Raw genomic sequence first — 18,564 nt, 5'->3', positions numbered from 1 at the left:
AGAGCCAACTCCTCCTCTCCTGAGTGATGCCTGCCAGCAAAACCTCTTTGGGCATCTTATCCAAAGCAGGGAGCGAACTAATACTCAGCTTAGGAGACCATTAAATCCCAGCTATTTATTGGCCAGCACATCCAAAAGGCGTGTGTTTTATATCCAAATTGTGCATTTCCTGCTCACAGATTCTCTTTTTCCAGATACATTCAGCTGTGCCAAAAATTATCCAAAAAGAGAGGGCAAAAAGACCAAATTTCCTAAAGAATTAAGGAGATTAAGGCATTCAAATTTTTAAAATAGATTTAAATCCTCATTGAACTAGCGACTATTAGGAAATTACTTTTTTAGTATCCACCAGGTCCCTACTATAATCCTTACACATCTAACATGGAAAATTCGTCCATAAAGCCACTGTTTTACAGAAACCAACAGTAAGGCCACTACAGGATTGTAAAGGAAATACATGACCAGCTCCAGCCCTGAATAAGGTCACAATACTGCTGAATCCCACAGACACTGAGGATTTGCCTTTTATCCCTGGGCTCAGAGGGAGTAAAAGAAACATACAAATTAAGTACAGGGACATTAGGAAGTGCAGGGTCTAAAATCACTATGAATCTGTATTACAGCATTACTTTGACAACTAACGAGTACAGTACAGTAGAGGAAGAAACTTCTTGCTTCTCTTTCTCCTTCTTGAGGGAAGGAAAGTTATTTTGTGAGAGCTGAGTTTGAGGAATCTGAGGCTCTATCTGAACAAGAACTATATTGCAAGTAGTAGAAAAATTTCTAGAAAGTTTTTACATTTCACTATTAAATTACAAACAGCTGTTGCCATCTGGCAAAACTATGCACAGTGCTCATCTGAAAGTTTTACAGGAGGGCTGAGAACAAGTTTGGAAAACATTAAGGTGACTTTTACTTCTTTAGTCTGAAATTCTGCATTAAACATTCATTTAGGACAGGACATCTGTCAGTTTGTTAAGAGTTTTCTGAAAGTTTTTTGTTCTTTAGCTCTGTAAGAGGTTGTAGACAGAATCATCTGTTATGGCCCAATATTTGGAAAAGACCCTGCCTTGAAGAGAAATTGGATTAAACATAATGAAACTTTTGCAGAAATTCCAACTCTTAAGTTCTCCTAAGGACCTCACTTATATTCACACTTATATTCACTGGGAGAGGCAGTACTTTCTCAAGTCATAAATAGAGCCAGTTCTCCCCAGGTTCTTCTACAGCTAACCAGCTCACTGCAGGTTTATGTGTTACCATGCAGTTTCAAAGTAAGAGTTTGCTCTGCACACTTTTTTACCCTGCACAATTATTTCTTCTTTATGCTTTTTTTATCCCCAGTCGGTGATGTATAGGATTTCTTCACTGATAAGCTGAAACAAATCAACTGCTGTAATACTGCTGCCATACAGCAAATCAATGTGCAGCAAGGCTTTCTGTGTATTATCTGCTTTGTGGCTTACACAAGGGTGCAAGTGGTCACCGAGTGGTCTGAGGACCAGAGCAGGGGTCAGGGGAGATATATGAAGCAGATTATTTCCACACTAGAAGCAAGAACTCAGTAAATAAAGATACAGAAATATCACTGAAGTACCTTGCAGTGAAGTTACAATGAGAAGTGCAAGATCACCAATCTGTCACTAAAACCAAATCTCACAGCTGCATCAACTTTTATAATACACAGAATTCCTGATCCTGCTGCACTATGTACCAATTACCCAGTACCACCAGCCCCAATTCTTTCACTGGGCCAGGTTTGAAAGCAGTCCATTATCAGGCATGGCAGAAACAGCAGGGCCCTGAAGGTGAGTTCAGCACTGTAGGATATACATGGAAAAATGAGACACGGTTGTCTGCTTCGCCTGCACTCTACACCTCATTTTACTATTCTATTCAGGCTGGATAATTTCTGGCTTTTACTGAGACAAGATTTAACATACTGCCATCAGTCTGAAGCTCTTCTTGAGGATCTTAAAGCACCAGTGTGAGTTTACTGCAAAAGTTTTAGAAGTACAGGCATTATTTAGTTCACTTCCTTAATACATTTAAAAGCACATTATTAGAACAGCTGAATAGCAGAGATTCTGCTTTTAAGAAGAAAATGTTCTTGCTTTTTGGAAGTAATTTCCATATTACACTCCTTTTCCACTTTTTAATTTTAATTTAGTTTAGTTTTAGTTTTCATTATATATTTTCATTTAAGAACATTTAATTGCACTATCAGCCATTTTATAAACCTTGCTTGAATAACACCAAAAGACCAAAATATTGTTCCATCCTTGACAGGAGGAAGAGGGAAGGTTGAACTTCAGAGAGTTCTGTACCTTATATATGAAGCACTCAGTCCTGGTCAACATGCTAAGCCTGAAGTCTGAGTTATATGCATCCTTTTTCATTTTAAAATTTATTTTCTCATTTACATTTAAAAATATGAAAAGCAAAAACCATTGTAATGGCAAAGGAAGTGAAGTTAGGAGCCATTTCACTGCCAAGCAAGCAGCAGCAACCATCGATGCACAAAGAAGTATCACAGGATATTGTGTGAAGGACAGAAGTGCCTCCTAGAATCCTAAGACAATACATTCTTTTCCATTTAAGAAGAGAAAAAGCACTTCAGTGCAAATCTAAACCACTTTTCTTTCCTTGCAGTAGCAAGCCAGTTACAGCAGTATCTTTTATGTGCTAACTACAGACATTTTACTTCATTTTTTCATCTTAGATGTTACTCTAACAGAAAAGGTGGCTACCCAGCTTTGGGTTGTGATGTGTATTTATTTTGAGTAATTTTTGTTCTGGTATTTTCACAGCTCAGAGTGGAGAATGTGAGCTTAGCCAACAGATAAGTAGAAATACTTTGTACATTTGTATCAATAGAAAAACACTGACAAACTTTCTGTGGGTATATGGTCCTTCCTGAACAGTTTATCAAGAAAAAGGGACTTGAAAATGCAGTCTTGTCATATTTGGGCAAACTTTCTTAAATACAGTGTGCGGTTTCCATTAGCATCTAGCACTGTTTCTAGTGAAGTGTTTCCCCAATATTTCCCTGGCTGTTTTACTGCTGCTAAGTGAGCTAAAATTCTCAAAATTATTTCCTCAGTTTAGCATCTAAATTAGAGCCTGTTGTTGCAGGCTCTGTCTTACTGTGACAGTAGGACTTTCAAATAGAATGTTTCATATTATTTCCCTATCTCACACTGTTAAGAAGATGCAGCTGTAGATAGCATCAGCTTTGACTAACCAGGAAAGGAGGCAGCAAACTGGATTATCAATATATTCATTCTTTCTGGCTTCACTGAGCACCAACAGTAAAAGCACATGGCCCTGAAGAGCCTGAGGTATCTCAGCTTCCAAGCAAAAACTGCTCAGCACTTTATTCCCTCAATCTACTATTAATTTATTTTCAGGAATCTTCTCTCATCAAATACTGGGGAGCTGACACATTCTTAATTTGGAAAATGCTGATTTTTCCTTGTAGTTCCCCACCTGTGAAACAGAAATGGCTGTCCCACAAGGGCACCTAGAGAACAGCAACACACTTGTGCTTATACTTGGCCAGTTGTCATCTCTGTTTCAAATAACATACTGGATATCTAGTAAAGATTAAATGTTAACAATAATATCTTATTCCTTGACTGGATAAATCTGTTTCTGTCAGAGATGGAAAGCTCAAGAAGTGAGAAACCAGTGAGTGTATCAGTCAGAGCACACATTCCTGCAGTCAAGCACAGGGTTTTTGAAGTTCCCCTGGATGTATCAGGTTTGTCTTCCCCAAAAGTTTCACACATAACTCCATTTGCATGAATTTAAACACAGAATCTACAAGTCATTTACATGCTGTTGAAATTTATCAGTGGTATAATTCTGAAAATGAAAGTTTGCCTGGTTTATACTACTCTGTGCACTTTTATTGTCTGTATCTGACAGAATAAGCATTCATAGCACTCTCCAAATTATATCCTATGCACGAAGCTGTTCTATCAAAAATAAAGCTAAAGTCAGATGAAATTGATTAATCATTTTTCTAAACTGTAGCACTGCCTGAATTTGAGAGGAAAAGAACCCCCAAAACAATCTGCTACAAAGTGCCCCAGCTCACCAGTTGTAGCAGGTTCGTTTTGTAACCAGGCAGAAACACCAATTTAATGTAGTGGTTTGGTCCAAAATACTCATTACTGTTTATCTTCTGTGAGATAAGAACTAGGAGAAACGCAAAGCAGGCACCAAACTTGAAAGAATATAAAGAAGTTTATTAACAGACCTAAAAGAAGAAAAAAAAAAAAATCATACCACACGTTCAGAACTCTTCTTCTCCCCCTCCCCCCCCCCCCTTCTCCCTTCTCCCACTGACAATGTAAAAAGACAACCCTTGAGATGTTCAGTCTGTTTATCACTTCCATAATAACCTTGTTCAGTCCATGTAGGAAGAGGAGTCTCTCTTGCCCATGCTATGAAAACATTATCACAACGAGCCAGCCGCCCGGGTTGGTTCTCTGCTCACATGCGAGTCCCTTCCCACGCCTTGCAGCTTTTCCCACAACTGCTTTCGAGGGTCCACTCTTGAATTACTGGGGTACAATTTTAAGGTTGAGCCATTCAGAAACAAAAGTTCTCTTCACCCATCTCTGGGAACATTTCATCTCTAAGAACAGAGGCCCTCCTCCTTCCCTGGGAGCAAAGGGCCCTCCTCATCTTCATCTCTAGGACTATCTCTGGGAGCATCTCTAGGAACTGAGGTCTTCTCCTTTCCCATTTGGAGCAAAAGTCCTCATCGCTTCCATCTCTCCCTGTTCAAATTTCTCATTAAATTACAGCTGTGTCAGCATCTGCCTATCTCAGCGCAGGTGCTTTTGCTCTCAAGTACAAGTTGAATGCTCCACCCCCCATGCCTTCATGAAATTACAACAGGTACTCTGATACATCATAGCTTTACAGCAGAATTTCAGCTTTAAGCATCTCCTCTTTCTTCTCCCTCAGGTTTTCAGCTCTTCACAGCAATAAAAGGGTTAATCTCACCTAGGCCTTGCAGCTGGAATGTCCCTTATCACTGTTGCTCACATGATCTCTGCTGGACAGCGGTGCAGCTTCAGCTGAATCTTGGCCGCACTGGAGAGGGGGAGCTGAGCCGCTCCGGCTGCCCACAGCAGGGCTGGGGGGGGTTCCGTGGGTGGAACAGGGCCCATCGGATCCAGGATGGCCGTGGCCCGGCCTGGCCTGGCCCGAGCAGGGCCTGGGCCGGGCCCGCTGGCCCCCTCATGGGGCTCACAGCCACCTGTCCCAGCACTGGAAACGAGACAGAGCTGTGGGGGGAGTTGTCTGTTCTTAAGTGTGGATCACAGAGACGGTCACAACTTTAAGTGGCTCAAAAAATTGTCCATATTCAAACTGGCCAGCTGACAGGTTCTGTCAGGTCACAGAGGAAGCTGTAAGCACCCCTTTGCAAGATCATCACTTCTGGGACTGTGCTTGCTAACCCATAACACCAGTAAATTTGACATATTTTTTGTGCATTAGCGAAAGATCTGAGTATTCTGTAGTTAGAATAACATTTCAGTGGGATAAGCCACTCTGGTAGGGACGTTGAAACAACATCCCAGCCCCTCAGTTATGTAAAGCTAACTTGATAGGAGGGAAAGCTGCTTATCATCTTGGGCATTATGCACCTGATAAAAAGGGGAAGGTACAGCAGGGCTTGGACCCTAAACCCGAAAGCTATAAATTCTAGTCCCTCTGATTTCAATAACATTGGACAAGAAAACTAAAAGAAAGCTTTTCTACCTACTCCACAGGACATTGAAAGATCTGTTTAGCACTGAACTCTGGTAAGACTTCCTGTGAAATTTTCAGCTTTTCACTTAAAAATTTGAGGATTATGACTGAACATAAATACCAGAAATTCCTGAGTAGGTTACCTAAAATGCTATGCATGTCCTCCACTGTGTATTACCTCATTTAACACAAAAGGTCTGTTTAAAATCTGGTCCATAGTATAGCACCTCATAAGATCCCAAAAAGATGTGGAGGAAAAGTCTAAATGTATGTTTAAGATATTTACAGATTAATATTTTTTTTACTCATACTACTACTATTATAAATACTAGTTCTCATTCTAAATTTGTTAAGAAGAAAAATTATTTTTAAAATAATTAATTGTTTTAAATAATGGCTATCTTAAATTTACATTCCCCTTTCAACAGCTAAAATACTGCCTGGGATAAAGCTTACAGGTCTTTTGGTTAATGAGTTTAATAAACTGTGTCCTTAAAGGCCACGAGCATTATGGTGGTAACAGAAGTTATGCACTGGCTGTGCTTGTCTGCCCACAGATACCTGGTCAGGGCATTTCTTGTCGCCGACCATGGCAGGGGAGTTGGAAGGAGGTGATATTTAAAGGTCTCTTCCAAACCAAACCCTTCTGTGGTTCTGTGAAAATGATTGGAAAATGAAAAGACCACCAAACCATCCAAGTTTTGCTCGCAGTAATCAAAAATATGCCGAAATTGACAAGCAATGCAAAAGTCCATCAAAATGACACCATAAATGATGAGAAACATCCAGGATCTCTAACTAAGAATAACATTGATGGCAAAAGATGATGTAAGCAAAACTACATCTTAAGTATTTTCCATTTCAGAAAGTTGCTGACTGGGCAAAAGAAGTTCATCTAGGAAATAAAGTCATTAAGGACACAGGAACTGATTTCAGAAATGAAAATACAACACTGATTTAGTCCACAAGAGATGGTTGATATCTAGATGATCTGCTATTTGCCTAATACAAATAGAGGCTAAACAAGACAGCTGCATAAAACTTCAGCTATCCCATTAAGAATCAATAAAAACTTACACAGATGCTTTTTAGTAAGAAAGAATGGAAGAGAGCACTGTAATATTGCTGTGGAATTTCTCCAGCTGCTTCTTTAATTTATACATTTGACAACTTAGTAAAAGGGAGTAATCTATGATGCAAGATTAGTGTGTTACTGGAAGTTATACAAAAACTCAAAGTAATTTCTTCTTCTCCCCTCAAATAACTATTTTGCATCCTGTATGCATTATTTAGTCTCTTAAGCCTTCAAGCCACTGCTTATTGCATCAAGCTCATAAATCATCTCTTCCACATCACCCAGCTCCCCTTAGAAAAGCATAAAAAATAGCCCTTTTTATACTGTATCTCTCTGTGACCATAATTATTTTACCATATATTTCATCTGCAGACTAACAGGAGTTGAATTTTGTATAGTAGTAGACTAGATCATCAGCAAATAAATATTTGTGTCTGAACCCAATAGAGCTATTTCATGATGAAAATTTATTCATGAGACAAGCCAAACAAAACCAGACTATCCCAAAACATGTGGTACCACTTTGGGAAAGTCATGGCTTTTATTTTCTAGTCTCCTATAAATAAATAGATTAAAAAAGGGTCAGGACCAGCCTCAGGTTCAGCCTGTCACAGACAATTACAACACACCCTGCATAATCTCAAGAAAAGTCTTCCCATCCTTCTTTATTTCACCTGTTGTTATCATTGATAAAAGATGACAACATTTGTTATGGTTAAATCTCCAGTCTGAAGCAATTACATTTTCTTTTATCTGCAATGTATTCTAGAAAATAGTAATCATTTTCATTCACGTCGGGCTTTCTGTAGGAGGCCTGATCCTTCTGATGACACAAAACATAGCAGTTTGTGACTGAAAGTGCCAATGGAAAAATAATTACACAGTGTTGAGGAGAAAAAGTTCAGTAAACAACCTACCTCCCAATAGCCCTCAGCTCTATGTTTAAAAAGGACACTGAAGATTACACAGCAAATTGTACTTCATCACAGAAACACAGAACAGTTTGGGCTGATGGGTATCATCTAATCATTATTATTTCTAGAAGTGTCCAAATCCAGTGATCAGAAGGGGTGGCACAAGTAGCATGTTGTTGATGAAAATGACTTTGTTCACCTCGAAAGCCAAAAGGCTTTACTCTCACTCAACTGCTCTTCGAAGAATGCAAAAACTGTTACTGTATGTATCATTAATTATCATCTACTGGGAGTTTTTCATTTAAAACTGCATGCAGCTGGACACGTGGTGTAAAATCTATATGAGCACTAACATGTTTTAGAACTTATGCATTAACTGTTCACTGTGACACCTATAGGCACAAATGAAATGTGTGAGGAAAACCAGACATGGGGACAGAGGCCAAAAGAACAGCCTGACTCCAGGCAGTGCCACTAATGTTGGAGAGAAAAGGCAACTGGTATAACAGATCTCTGCTCACAGAAATGTCAGACACCAGAATGAACTCCAATTCACAGTGAAAAAGAACCTTGGGAAAGACAAAAACCTGCTAAAGGAATGTAGAAATCAGCATACATTGTTTTAAGGCAGTGCACAAGTGTTAAGAAAAAGATTATTAAATCTACAGGACACTTAGAAAGTTACTTGCCATTTTATGGCAGGGAAAAGAAACAAGACGGTATTATTCAAAATTCTTACTGGACTCCTCAGCTCCAAAACATTGTTGGTACAAATGTAAAATGAGAAGGGAAAAATAGTTAACACACAAGGCTCACTTCTGCTTTTCAATAAACAGGGAATTACCATCTTCATCAACTATTTAGAGACTATCACAGCACTGGAGCAGTGCTACAATACTAAAGACTAAAGGAAAATAAACTTAATGCCTTTACCACAGCATTTATATTCATGATCTTTTCTTTTTAAATTTCAAAATAAGGATTTTGACATGGATATCAAATATTGTTATCCTCTGTGGCACATGACAGAGCTTTTCATTTAGGCTGAGTTGTTTGAGTTTGGTGTGTTTTTTAAAACTTTCCTTGTCTAATTTCATCTGAGTCAAATAAACATAGATGAACTTTAATACAAAGGCAGAGGACATATCTTATCTGGTGTGACAAGCTGAACCACCTCCAGGGTGTCCATCTACTGAGGAAGTCATATTCTATCTTTTCCAATCCTATTTCGAGAAGTGACAACACTCCCCAGAAGACATTCATGCACTTGAGCAGACTGTTGGTCTTGCCATGGCAAAATCTGGTCAAATGACTCTTTCTCCTGGCTTACATGAGCCAGGGCTATGGAAGCAGAACCTGAAACTCCGCTTTCACAGGGTAAGAGTCTGCCTGCTGTGCTAAGAGATTACTTGACCTTTTACTATCTTTATATGTATCTTAATGTCTCCATGCAGAAGAAAACACACTCATACAAGAGCATGATCATCCAACACAGTGAACCCAGCTATTATGGTTTTACAATGAGTTTTTATGTGATTTCTCTCATCCTTCAAGATCAGTCATCAGATGTTAATATCAGATTGCTTTTTTCCAAGTAGCAGCAGTATGCAAAAAAACCAAGTTTCCTGTGTTCATGACTTCTGGAAAAAGAGATGCCAAAATCATGGCCATTTTGAAGCCGCTTGGGCACTAAATAGATTCAAAAATGCCTGACAAATAAAACCCAAACAAGCAAACAACTAGAAATAAAACGAACAGTGAACAAAACCAGCCAACAAATGCTTAGGACCACTTGTGTGTTTCCTTTTGTGATGTGTGTTTGCGGACACAGAGCCATACGATGCCTGGATCCATTCCCATGGACAGGAATATGTAGGCAGTAGTGGGACAAGCTCTCCTCCTCTGACAGCAGAGCCTGCAGGAAGGCTCTGCCCACTAGACTGCAAAGCCAGCCAGTGTGCTCCCCTGGTGATCAGGACAGGGCATGTTTGCTGAATTGCCTTCTGTCTTCCCATGACACCTATAGAATCTCTTGGTTTTGATAAAGTTCAGAAAAGATGGGCATCCTACGGGGCATTGTTGCAGTGCAAGTGGCTGTGGCCACTATGACCCCAGAGGGAACAAGAGCATCCAAGTCCTGGTGGCCAGGAACCAACATCTAGGATCACCTCCATGGTGATGGCAAGTCCCAATGATCCTTTGTTTCCTTAATTTGTTTAATACACGTTGATTGGTTACTGTTCTCCCCTCCTAGTTTTATGTGCGAGTCCCTGTATCCCCTTAGTTGAATATGTATCAGTCCTGGAAAGTTCTATGTTACTCAGTGCCCCCATTGGCTGTTCCCTGTGACCCCTCCTATGAGCTACACCCATTGGCTAATTCCCAATTAACCCCTCCCCTGTTGCCTTACCGGATTGGTTGTTACCCTTATCCCTGCCTTTCTTTTCCTGACTATAAAACCCCTGGACCCTCTTGTAAAACCAGCTTTCCGTCTTTGGATCCTTCACCTGCAATAAACCCTGCCCGTGGAACCCATACAGAGAGTTCCTTCTCCTCCTCCTTTGCCTCCACCGACGCAACTCTACCACCTTCGCCTGGGGCTTGCTCCTCAGAGGGAGGGGCTTCCCCTAAACCGCTGTACTCGCCTGCCAAGGGCTGTCAGCAGCGAGACGCTGTGCCACCCTCCCAGCTATCCCTAGGCGTGGCGTCTCAGGGCATCTTCCTGCACAAATCTCTGCTGCTGCCTGGTTTGCTGCATGCAGCGTAACTGCACGTATATTAAAAGTGGTATTCCATTTTTAACAGTGCTCCTCTTAATAGAGCCTGAGACAACAGAGAACATTTCCTACCTGTTTTAGCTTCGTTCTCAATGTATTCTGTCATTCTCAGCTCCACGTTTCTTCATCATGAGTAGAACTGCCAGATGCTGCTGCAGAACTTAGCACAGATGCATTGTCTCATGTGAGCCTGTAAAAGCTTCCTTCCATTCAGAAAGGGGCTTCCTGTAGATGGTACAGAACAAACTTATTTAACACTGTATTGGCACTAAAACATGTTATTACAAAAATACAAACTGGAATTCAAACATGACTTCAATTTGAAGATCAAGTTTTTTGTCAGCAGGAAAAAACATAATTATTTATATGCTCTGTAGTAGAATTTTTTTATCATCTTCCTTGATTAAATATTGTTTTATCTAGGCTTTAACTTTTGGAAACAAAAGCAACATACCCTCCTTTGGTAGAGTGGAGACTTTCTTGTTAAATAGCATAACCGTATTAACAGAATGCCTGCTGATACGTGATTCAGACCATCCATTTCAAAATCACCAGCCTTGCTTTCATTTATTATCCTGACAGCTTTGCTGCTAACAAAAGACAAGCATGCATGCTTAAAGCCAGACTGCTGCCCTGCACTAACACAGCCAAGTAACAGCTCTGACTGGAAGACTGCCTACACAAGCAGTCACTGCAGTGTCACACAGCACACAGAGTAATTAAAACAGTGACTTTTTCCCTTTTTGCAAAGGGAGGGGACAATGATGCAAGTAGAATGAGCTTTATTCTAAAAATGACCTCGCAGTGGTATTTCTCCTAACAGACCACTATTTGCATTATTGATTTTTCTAAAAGTTACCTACTGGTGGTCACCTTGACTAAATGTCAAACTCTTTAAAATGTCATTTACAAAGGGGCCTGGCTTTCAATTATGAGTGCAGACGAACAAAAGGTTCATGGAATCATCTGAAGTATATCATGACCCTGCCTTAACTCTGACTGGTGTGGTTATATCAATCCAGTGGGTTTTAGTATCAGGACAATACACAGGAATTCACATTTGCCTTACGTATCTAAAGATTCCTCATTGGTGAAGCAGAGATGTAGAGTTCAGAGAGAACTGGAACTCAGCAGAGAAGCAGCAAGGCTCAGGTTTCTGTCCCAGTTCTAGCACAAGGCACCACCAAGCAGTCCCTCAGCATCCAGGAGGAGTCAGTTCCTGTCCTTCCCACCTGACCCAGCTGCACTCTCATCATCATTCAGCCAAATAAATTTCTGCTTCCCCCTGAAACTTGTGCCTGAGAGCCCTTCTATTCTATGGAACCACACAGCACTGCTGGAGGATGGTCAGATTAGCATTTCTGTGATGTCTCCAAAACCTGAGAAACCCGAAAAAAATAATATTTGTGTTGCTTCATTACTTGATCAGTATTAATAAGTCCAGTCTCTCTCAGAAGTTTGCATAACTGCTAGAAAATTCAGCTGTCGGCAACCTAATTTTCTGGGAGAGTGAAAATGCTATAAATAGCTACTCTCTTCAGTAAAATAAAGAACAAATCGCTATTTATCATAAAGCACTGCACATCATAAATTTTCTTGCCTACTCTTGGCTTAGCACATCACAGACGACTTGCAAGACTTAAGTTAGGAAGATCTGGGGCCAGAGTATGATCATTTCAGATGTGTAAAGGGGTCTGAAATTATCCTGCAAGATAGGTTGGAGTCCTCCAGTCAGACGCTGTGGGAGCAGACAGCATCCAACGCAGGGGTGATTCACCAGAAGAATGCCAGCTCTGAGAAAGCCATGAGCTGGGACAGCACAGCCACCTCCACCCTGCACAACTTGGAACACTCTTAGGACTGCTCAAAATAATGATGGAACACCAATATTTTGGGTGAAAGAACCTAGAGCTTAGAGCCTAAAATAGGCTTACAGTCTAAAATATTCACTTTCACTGTGCTTTTTGGTAACTGGACTATGAGCAGATCACTCCTATCAGATACATTTTAATTCCTATATGTTGTGTCCAAACATTTGACTCTTACGAACTCTTTCCAAAGCTAGCAATTTACAAAAATTAGTATGAGACCCAAAAATTTACACGCTCCACTTTTGCTACAATGCTGCACAATCACCTTCTGATCTAAGTCTATGCTGGAGTGCCTTTTCTGGTGCAGGAAGAAGTGTATTCAATACTGATTTGCCCTTGCGTGACTGACCTTGGTATCTTCTGGAATTTCTAGTGTTACATTAAAAACAGCTTGGCTATTTTATCTGGAGTGCTTTTTTAATGCTGTAGCTGGTCCTCATTGCATTTTTGCAGTATTTTTAGTTACCATGGAGCCTACAGTTCATGTACAGGTTATTTACTATTTAATTTACTACCATTTAAGTTTAGAATAGTTCAGTGACCAAAAACTGCAGTTTCCAAAATTTGAGACTTGAATTCAGGACTTTTGACTCACATTCACTATTAGTAAACAATAATGCCCCCCTTCAACTGAAAAGTTTGCTGTCCTTCTTGATGTAAGCACTAAGTTTTTGAACAAGACAAAACAATGTAACAGAAATGTGTAAAGCAAGGTTCTGCCATATTAATAGTACGATTTTTGTGACATTACTGCATTTTTTAAATTCTAACTAAAGTGCAGTACTACACCTGAGATTTCATGTCACATAATCACATATTCCTTAGTGATAAAAATAGAACTCTGTGCATAAAGATTGGTGCTAATTTGCAATTGCGAACCTTGAATGTCTAAAAGCTGTGCCCTTTCAAATAGTCTGTCCCAAGAGGAAGAGGAGAAGAATCATAAGGCACAATTATGGCCTATAAATGGCACACAGTGTAAAAGAAATAGGGAAGGTTCTCTTGTAACACACCAGCCAAAAATTGTTACCAGCCAAATACATTTCCTCAGCTTTCTCTGAGAAACTCTCTACAGTGACAGCAAGTCACCAAAAATGAGCATTCTGACACATCCTGATCCTAATTTGTTGTCAGGGCATCTACTTTTTCTAAGTGACACTTGCATTCAACACCTCTCTCTGGTGTCTGCTCACCTACCCTGCTCTAACACTGAAGACTAATCACAGTTTCAAATTCCAATCACAAATTAATGCTTAGGACCACTTTAAAGTCCATGATGAGTGATGTGGTACCCAGGACAACAATCACAAGATGCAATAAGCACAGACCCCTAGCTTATTCTCACCTCAAACCCCTCTCTTCCCCAGGCATTTGAAGGGGGAATAGTCTGTTTCAAAAATGCATTTCCTCCAGAATTCCATATATCCAAGTGTTTGTGCAAACACTGCTGATTGTTAGATTTAAATAAAACTGTCTACAGCTGAAAACAGTGGAGCAGAGGTCAACTGCAGAAGGTCTGATCTTGCATTTCATCCCCCAGAATCTACTGCTAAATTAATTTCTCCCCCTAACAGTGCAAGACAGACTGTAAAATTAAATTTCACAGTTGCCTTAAATTAACCTTTTGACTGGAATCTCCAACACCTCTTAGGGCATGCATCACAAGGTTCAAATGACAGTCTTAAAACACTTTGCTTTCTCCTCTTTTCCAGTCTGTTAGTGCAGGAAAATGAGCTATTTGAGCCCGATTTCCCTATTCCTTAAAACTGATAAAACAGGTCAGTGAAAGTCTGAACTGTTCCTCTGTGTTACCAGGGCTGATACGGTGGGGAGGTGCTGGCATGTGGCTTCATTACCCTCAGGGGACAGCAGCACCTGGTGACAGCAGCACCCTCCCAAGGGCCACCTGCACTCTTCTCCCATTGCAGGATTTTGGCCTACTGGCATTAAAAGAAGAGTTTATTCAAGGTGCAATACAAACACCTAAAACTTTTTTAAAGCCTCACTAAGTTTCCCCAAGTGAAATTCCCCATAACAAGAAGAATAAATTAATCAAATGTCTTCCAGAACCCATAATAAGTCAGTCATTCAAACTATGATGAAAAGTACACCTTCTAAAGAACATTAAAATTGTTCTATTTAATGACAATATGTCTGTTAGCTCCTAGTACCAGAAATCCTGATCACAAATAGACCTTATTGTGCATGTTATTTTTTACTTTATGGAACAGATAAAAAAGAAATTTAAAAATGTATTATCATCGGGAATTTAAATTTAAGAGGACATATGTCCCCCATCACCATATCCATGTACCAAAGCTGAAAACAGTAAAACAAGGCTCTAAAGAACTCAGTTATTAGTAACCCCCCAGCTTTCTAAGTTTTTTACAAATACAAGTTTGAATTCATATATTCCACTTTTGGATACAGACGCATGTGCAGTTTTTATAGGTTCATTTCACCTGGTAAAGCTGCAAGGAGGAAAAGCAAAGGATGCTTTCTCGTTACATAGTTTTACACTTCACCTCCAATTTTCTAGGAAAATCCCAGTGAAAACAGAGTGAAAGCATAGCCAGTGCTTTGTACTGGAACTTATTTTCATCCACTGGCATAATACTACTTTATTTGAACTATAATTTATCATCTGACTGGAGGTAAAAACCCTACTATATGCTTCTCTGTGTCCAGATAAATAGACTCTGAAGGCCACAGGATTCAGAACAGAGGGTTCAGCTTTGAAAACCAAGGCATCCAAGGAACTACCAGCAGAAGATGAGAAACCATGGACTATATGGCAGCTATATATGGCAAGAACAGTAAACACAAAAAACCTACAAAAGAGGTACAACATGGAGAAGCAAGTTAGAGAGTGAATAGGCTTGCATAAAGGATAATCATGCAATGAAGGATAAAATGCATCGGGGAAAAATATTCCTGAAGTAATATTAAAAAAACAAACAAAACAATGGAGGACATCTAGTACAAATGAGGCAACAGAAAGAAAAGCAGGAGGATACACTTTTGTAGAGTATTCCTTTGATCCCTTTAATATAAGGTTTTCAGAGGGGAAAAAAATCTCTTGCATGAAGCACATACACCAGCACTGCCCTGCCTTGAACTGTTGCTGAAGCCTACAACACTATCCAATTTAAAGAGCAAACACCTAAAGGATTGCAAAGCCCCTCTCCAAAACAGGGAAAGAAGCTGTGAAGTCTTACCACAGAACTTGGAAGAACAATCTTGTTCTCAGATGATTAATCCCATGTACTTTGTCTTCCATTTATCTGAACATAGTGCTCCAGTAATTACAATGTACCTGTGGCAGCCAAGAAATATCTTTCTCCATTCCCAGCAAAATTTTAGCTAATGTGCAGTACTAACAAAAAGTCAAATATTCCTGTGTCTTCCAGCAGCTGTTAAAGCTACAATTTATGGACTTAAACTCAGCAGAGAAGCACATCCTTGAGTGTTTCTCTTGAGCTAATGCAGCTCTGCTGAAACACTCTCCAGTATCTCCATGAGTGAGAGAAAGCACAAACTCATTTGGTGTCAGAAGGAATCCAAACTTCACAGCTTTTTTCAGCTGACACAGATTTCTAAGAAACCTGGCGTCCACTCAGCTCCTGCCTTGCCCCCAGGGGAAGCACCTCCGTTTCAGCTTTTTTTTTTTTTAATATTCTAACTTTGTTTGATGTAAATAAAACCTTATTTCCCTTTACTTTGAGGGAAAGATAACCATCCATAGTTACAAATTTACCATTACAGGGCTTTTTGTCTGGGGCTTTTTTTGTGGTTTGAGAGTTTCTGCAGCTGTGTCACATTGAAAACTCAGTTGTTTGTTCTGCCACAATGAAAGACAATTTAAAATAGATGACTCTCAAATTTGGATTCATTTAAATTCTATACAGAATGTAGTTTGACAAGATTGCAGTTCTTTTTTGGCACACTTTTCAAAGCTATTCTAGTAACAGAGTTTACTCAATAAGAAGCAATAACTTTACACAATTATTAGGGAAAACAAATATCAGATAAAACTCGCTTTTGAAAGTTGTCTCCATATAATCAGGAAATAATTTTCAAATTCTTTCAATGTGTACAAATAATTTTGAATTGCAACATCATGTATTTAGAAGAACCACTTTCAAACAGGAAGAAAAAACCCTACTAGGAGACATTATTGAAAGAAAAATTATATTTTAGTTCTTAAAAGTTTAAAATATATTTCAGAAAAGGCTGATGTAAAGATCCAAGTACAAAAAGTTCAGCTGTCCATAAATACATTATTTTACCAGTTCTAAAGCTTTGTTAGTCCAACACAATCCTAAGAATAAAACTTACTAGTTGATTAGAGACATCTTCTGAAAATAGCTCAGGTCCAAACAGCTTTTATCAACCATCAAAATCAATACTAAATCTAATTTAAGTAAGCTCAAGGCAAGAGTTTCTTACTTAATTTGTGCAGATATATTGTAAATTATTAGAAGCCACAACTTTTGATACATGAAGATACTCCTGAAACAGTTTATTTTACTCAGGCCCTTGCCCTTAAAGCACTCCTCTCACAAAAAAAATAAAACACAAACCAAAACCCAAACAACATTATAATTGGAAAAAAAAAAAAAATCCCCCCCACTTTTTGTTTTCAATAGACAGGAACCATGGTTCAGCTTGCTCTTGCTGCAGGGCTCTTTGATGAATACCTTCTGACAGTGTATCAGAATTCAGGACCTATGGTGCCACTCTCTGGAGAGCCTGTGTTTAACATCACACCTACCATGGCTAGGAGGATATAATTCTCCATGCAATTGTGTTGCCGAAGTGTGATTGGGGTCTGCGTTTCAGAAAGGATTTTGGACTCTAGGGGAACACAACTGACCTGCTTGCTATCTGGAGACTGCCAAGGGGGTACCTGGCTAGGAAACGCTAGTGAGAAACATTTCTAGGAAACTGACCTGCTCTGTCTCATCAGTTTGAGGCATATACTGGAGAGAACCATTATAAAGCTTCTTTTCTTCCCTAGCTCCTTACGAATACTTCTGTGCTTAATTACAGATTCAGAAATATACAATTCATGTTCCAGCACCAGTCTGTCAATTGGAAAATAACCACATAAGGTACAGGGTGTCAACGTATGGCTGAAAAGTCATAGAAAAATGATTGCAAATGAGTTCATGAACTGTAAACATCCCAGGGGCTCCAAGACACCCTGAACCTGAAACTTTCTAAACAGATTAAAAAACTTAAAACCATCTGCTCTCTTTTCCCCATCCATACCCTTCACAAAGACTTGAAAACCAAATCATGTACTTGCCATTAGTGATAAAAAAATACCACAGAATATTTGATCAGATCCCAACTCAAAACTCGCTGCAGTCACTGGAAATTTTCCTGCTGCCTTCTGTAGGTACAAAATTAAGAGACAATGCCAAATGCTGAGTTTCAGCATGACAGGAACTTACAGCCAGTAATACATACAGAAAAACCACACTCTGAAAGGCTAAACCCATCCAGGAAATTACTTCTTGGGTAATTATCTTTACTTTTATGCAGAAGGGGGCTGTCAGCATCTGATCACTGTAGTCAGTTCAAGCTCATTTACAGGTGCTAATCAGAGCAGATTCAATCTCACCTTTTATAGCTTATTAAATCTTTGAAGGCTTCTTTATAAAAAGTGCTTCCTTGCAAAGAACTCCGTACACTCAATTCCAGTTCATTCAGTAGAAACTGAATGGGTTTAGCAACCTTCAGGAGTCAGTAATTTCTTAGATTTTAAAGCCAGAATAGACCCTTGTGACCACTTAGTCAGACCTTCTGCATGCAATTGCACTGCAGTCCTGAGAGAAGCACCTAGAATGGAGGCAATTACTGACAGAATGAGAAGCAGCTGTCCAAGGCAGGCAGCTGGGTGGGTTTTTTATTTTTTTCCAAAGTTTTCTGCCTAGAAAATATTGTCAGTAATGCTGCAGGAGGGGAGGGTGTGCATGTATGTGTGTGTGTGTGTCTGTAAGGATTTTTTGTTTGGTTTTTTTTTTTAACACTTAAGTGCTCGTGATGGAAGTACAAATAAAATGCAATAACAGCTGATTTATGGACAACGACTGCTTAACTGAAAATGAAAATCTGAAATGTACTTTCCATTCCATGGGGGTCACTAA

General features: G+C 39.5%; 1 long non-coding RNA gene across 1 annotated transcript in view; it reads right to left on the bottom strand.

The window, feature by feature from the left end:
• LOC138114261 (uncharacterized) overlaps positions 1-10,754 on the bottom strand; it is a 136,588-nt gene extending 125,834 nt beyond the window's left edge. Inside the window, exon 1 of the long non-coding RNA XR_011152553.1 lies at positions 10,611-10,754. This is a non-coding gene — a long non-coding RNA (uncharacterized lncRNA). The remainder of the gene's footprint in view (positions 1-10,610) is intronic.
• Between the last annotated feature and the right edge of the window lie 7,810 nt (positions 10,755-18,564).

The sequence above is a fragment of the Aphelocoma coerulescens genome, chromosome 8 (assembly GCF_041296385.1).
Source record: "Aphelocoma coerulescens isolate FSJ_1873_10779 chromosome 8, UR_Acoe_1.0, whole genome shotgun sequence".
Lineage (NCBI taxonomy): Eukaryota > Metazoa > Chordata > Aves > Passeriformes > Corvidae > Aphelocoma > Aphelocoma coerulescens.
Note: the sequence above shows the minus strand (reverse complement) of the source record. Positions and strands in the feature narration are given on the sequence as shown.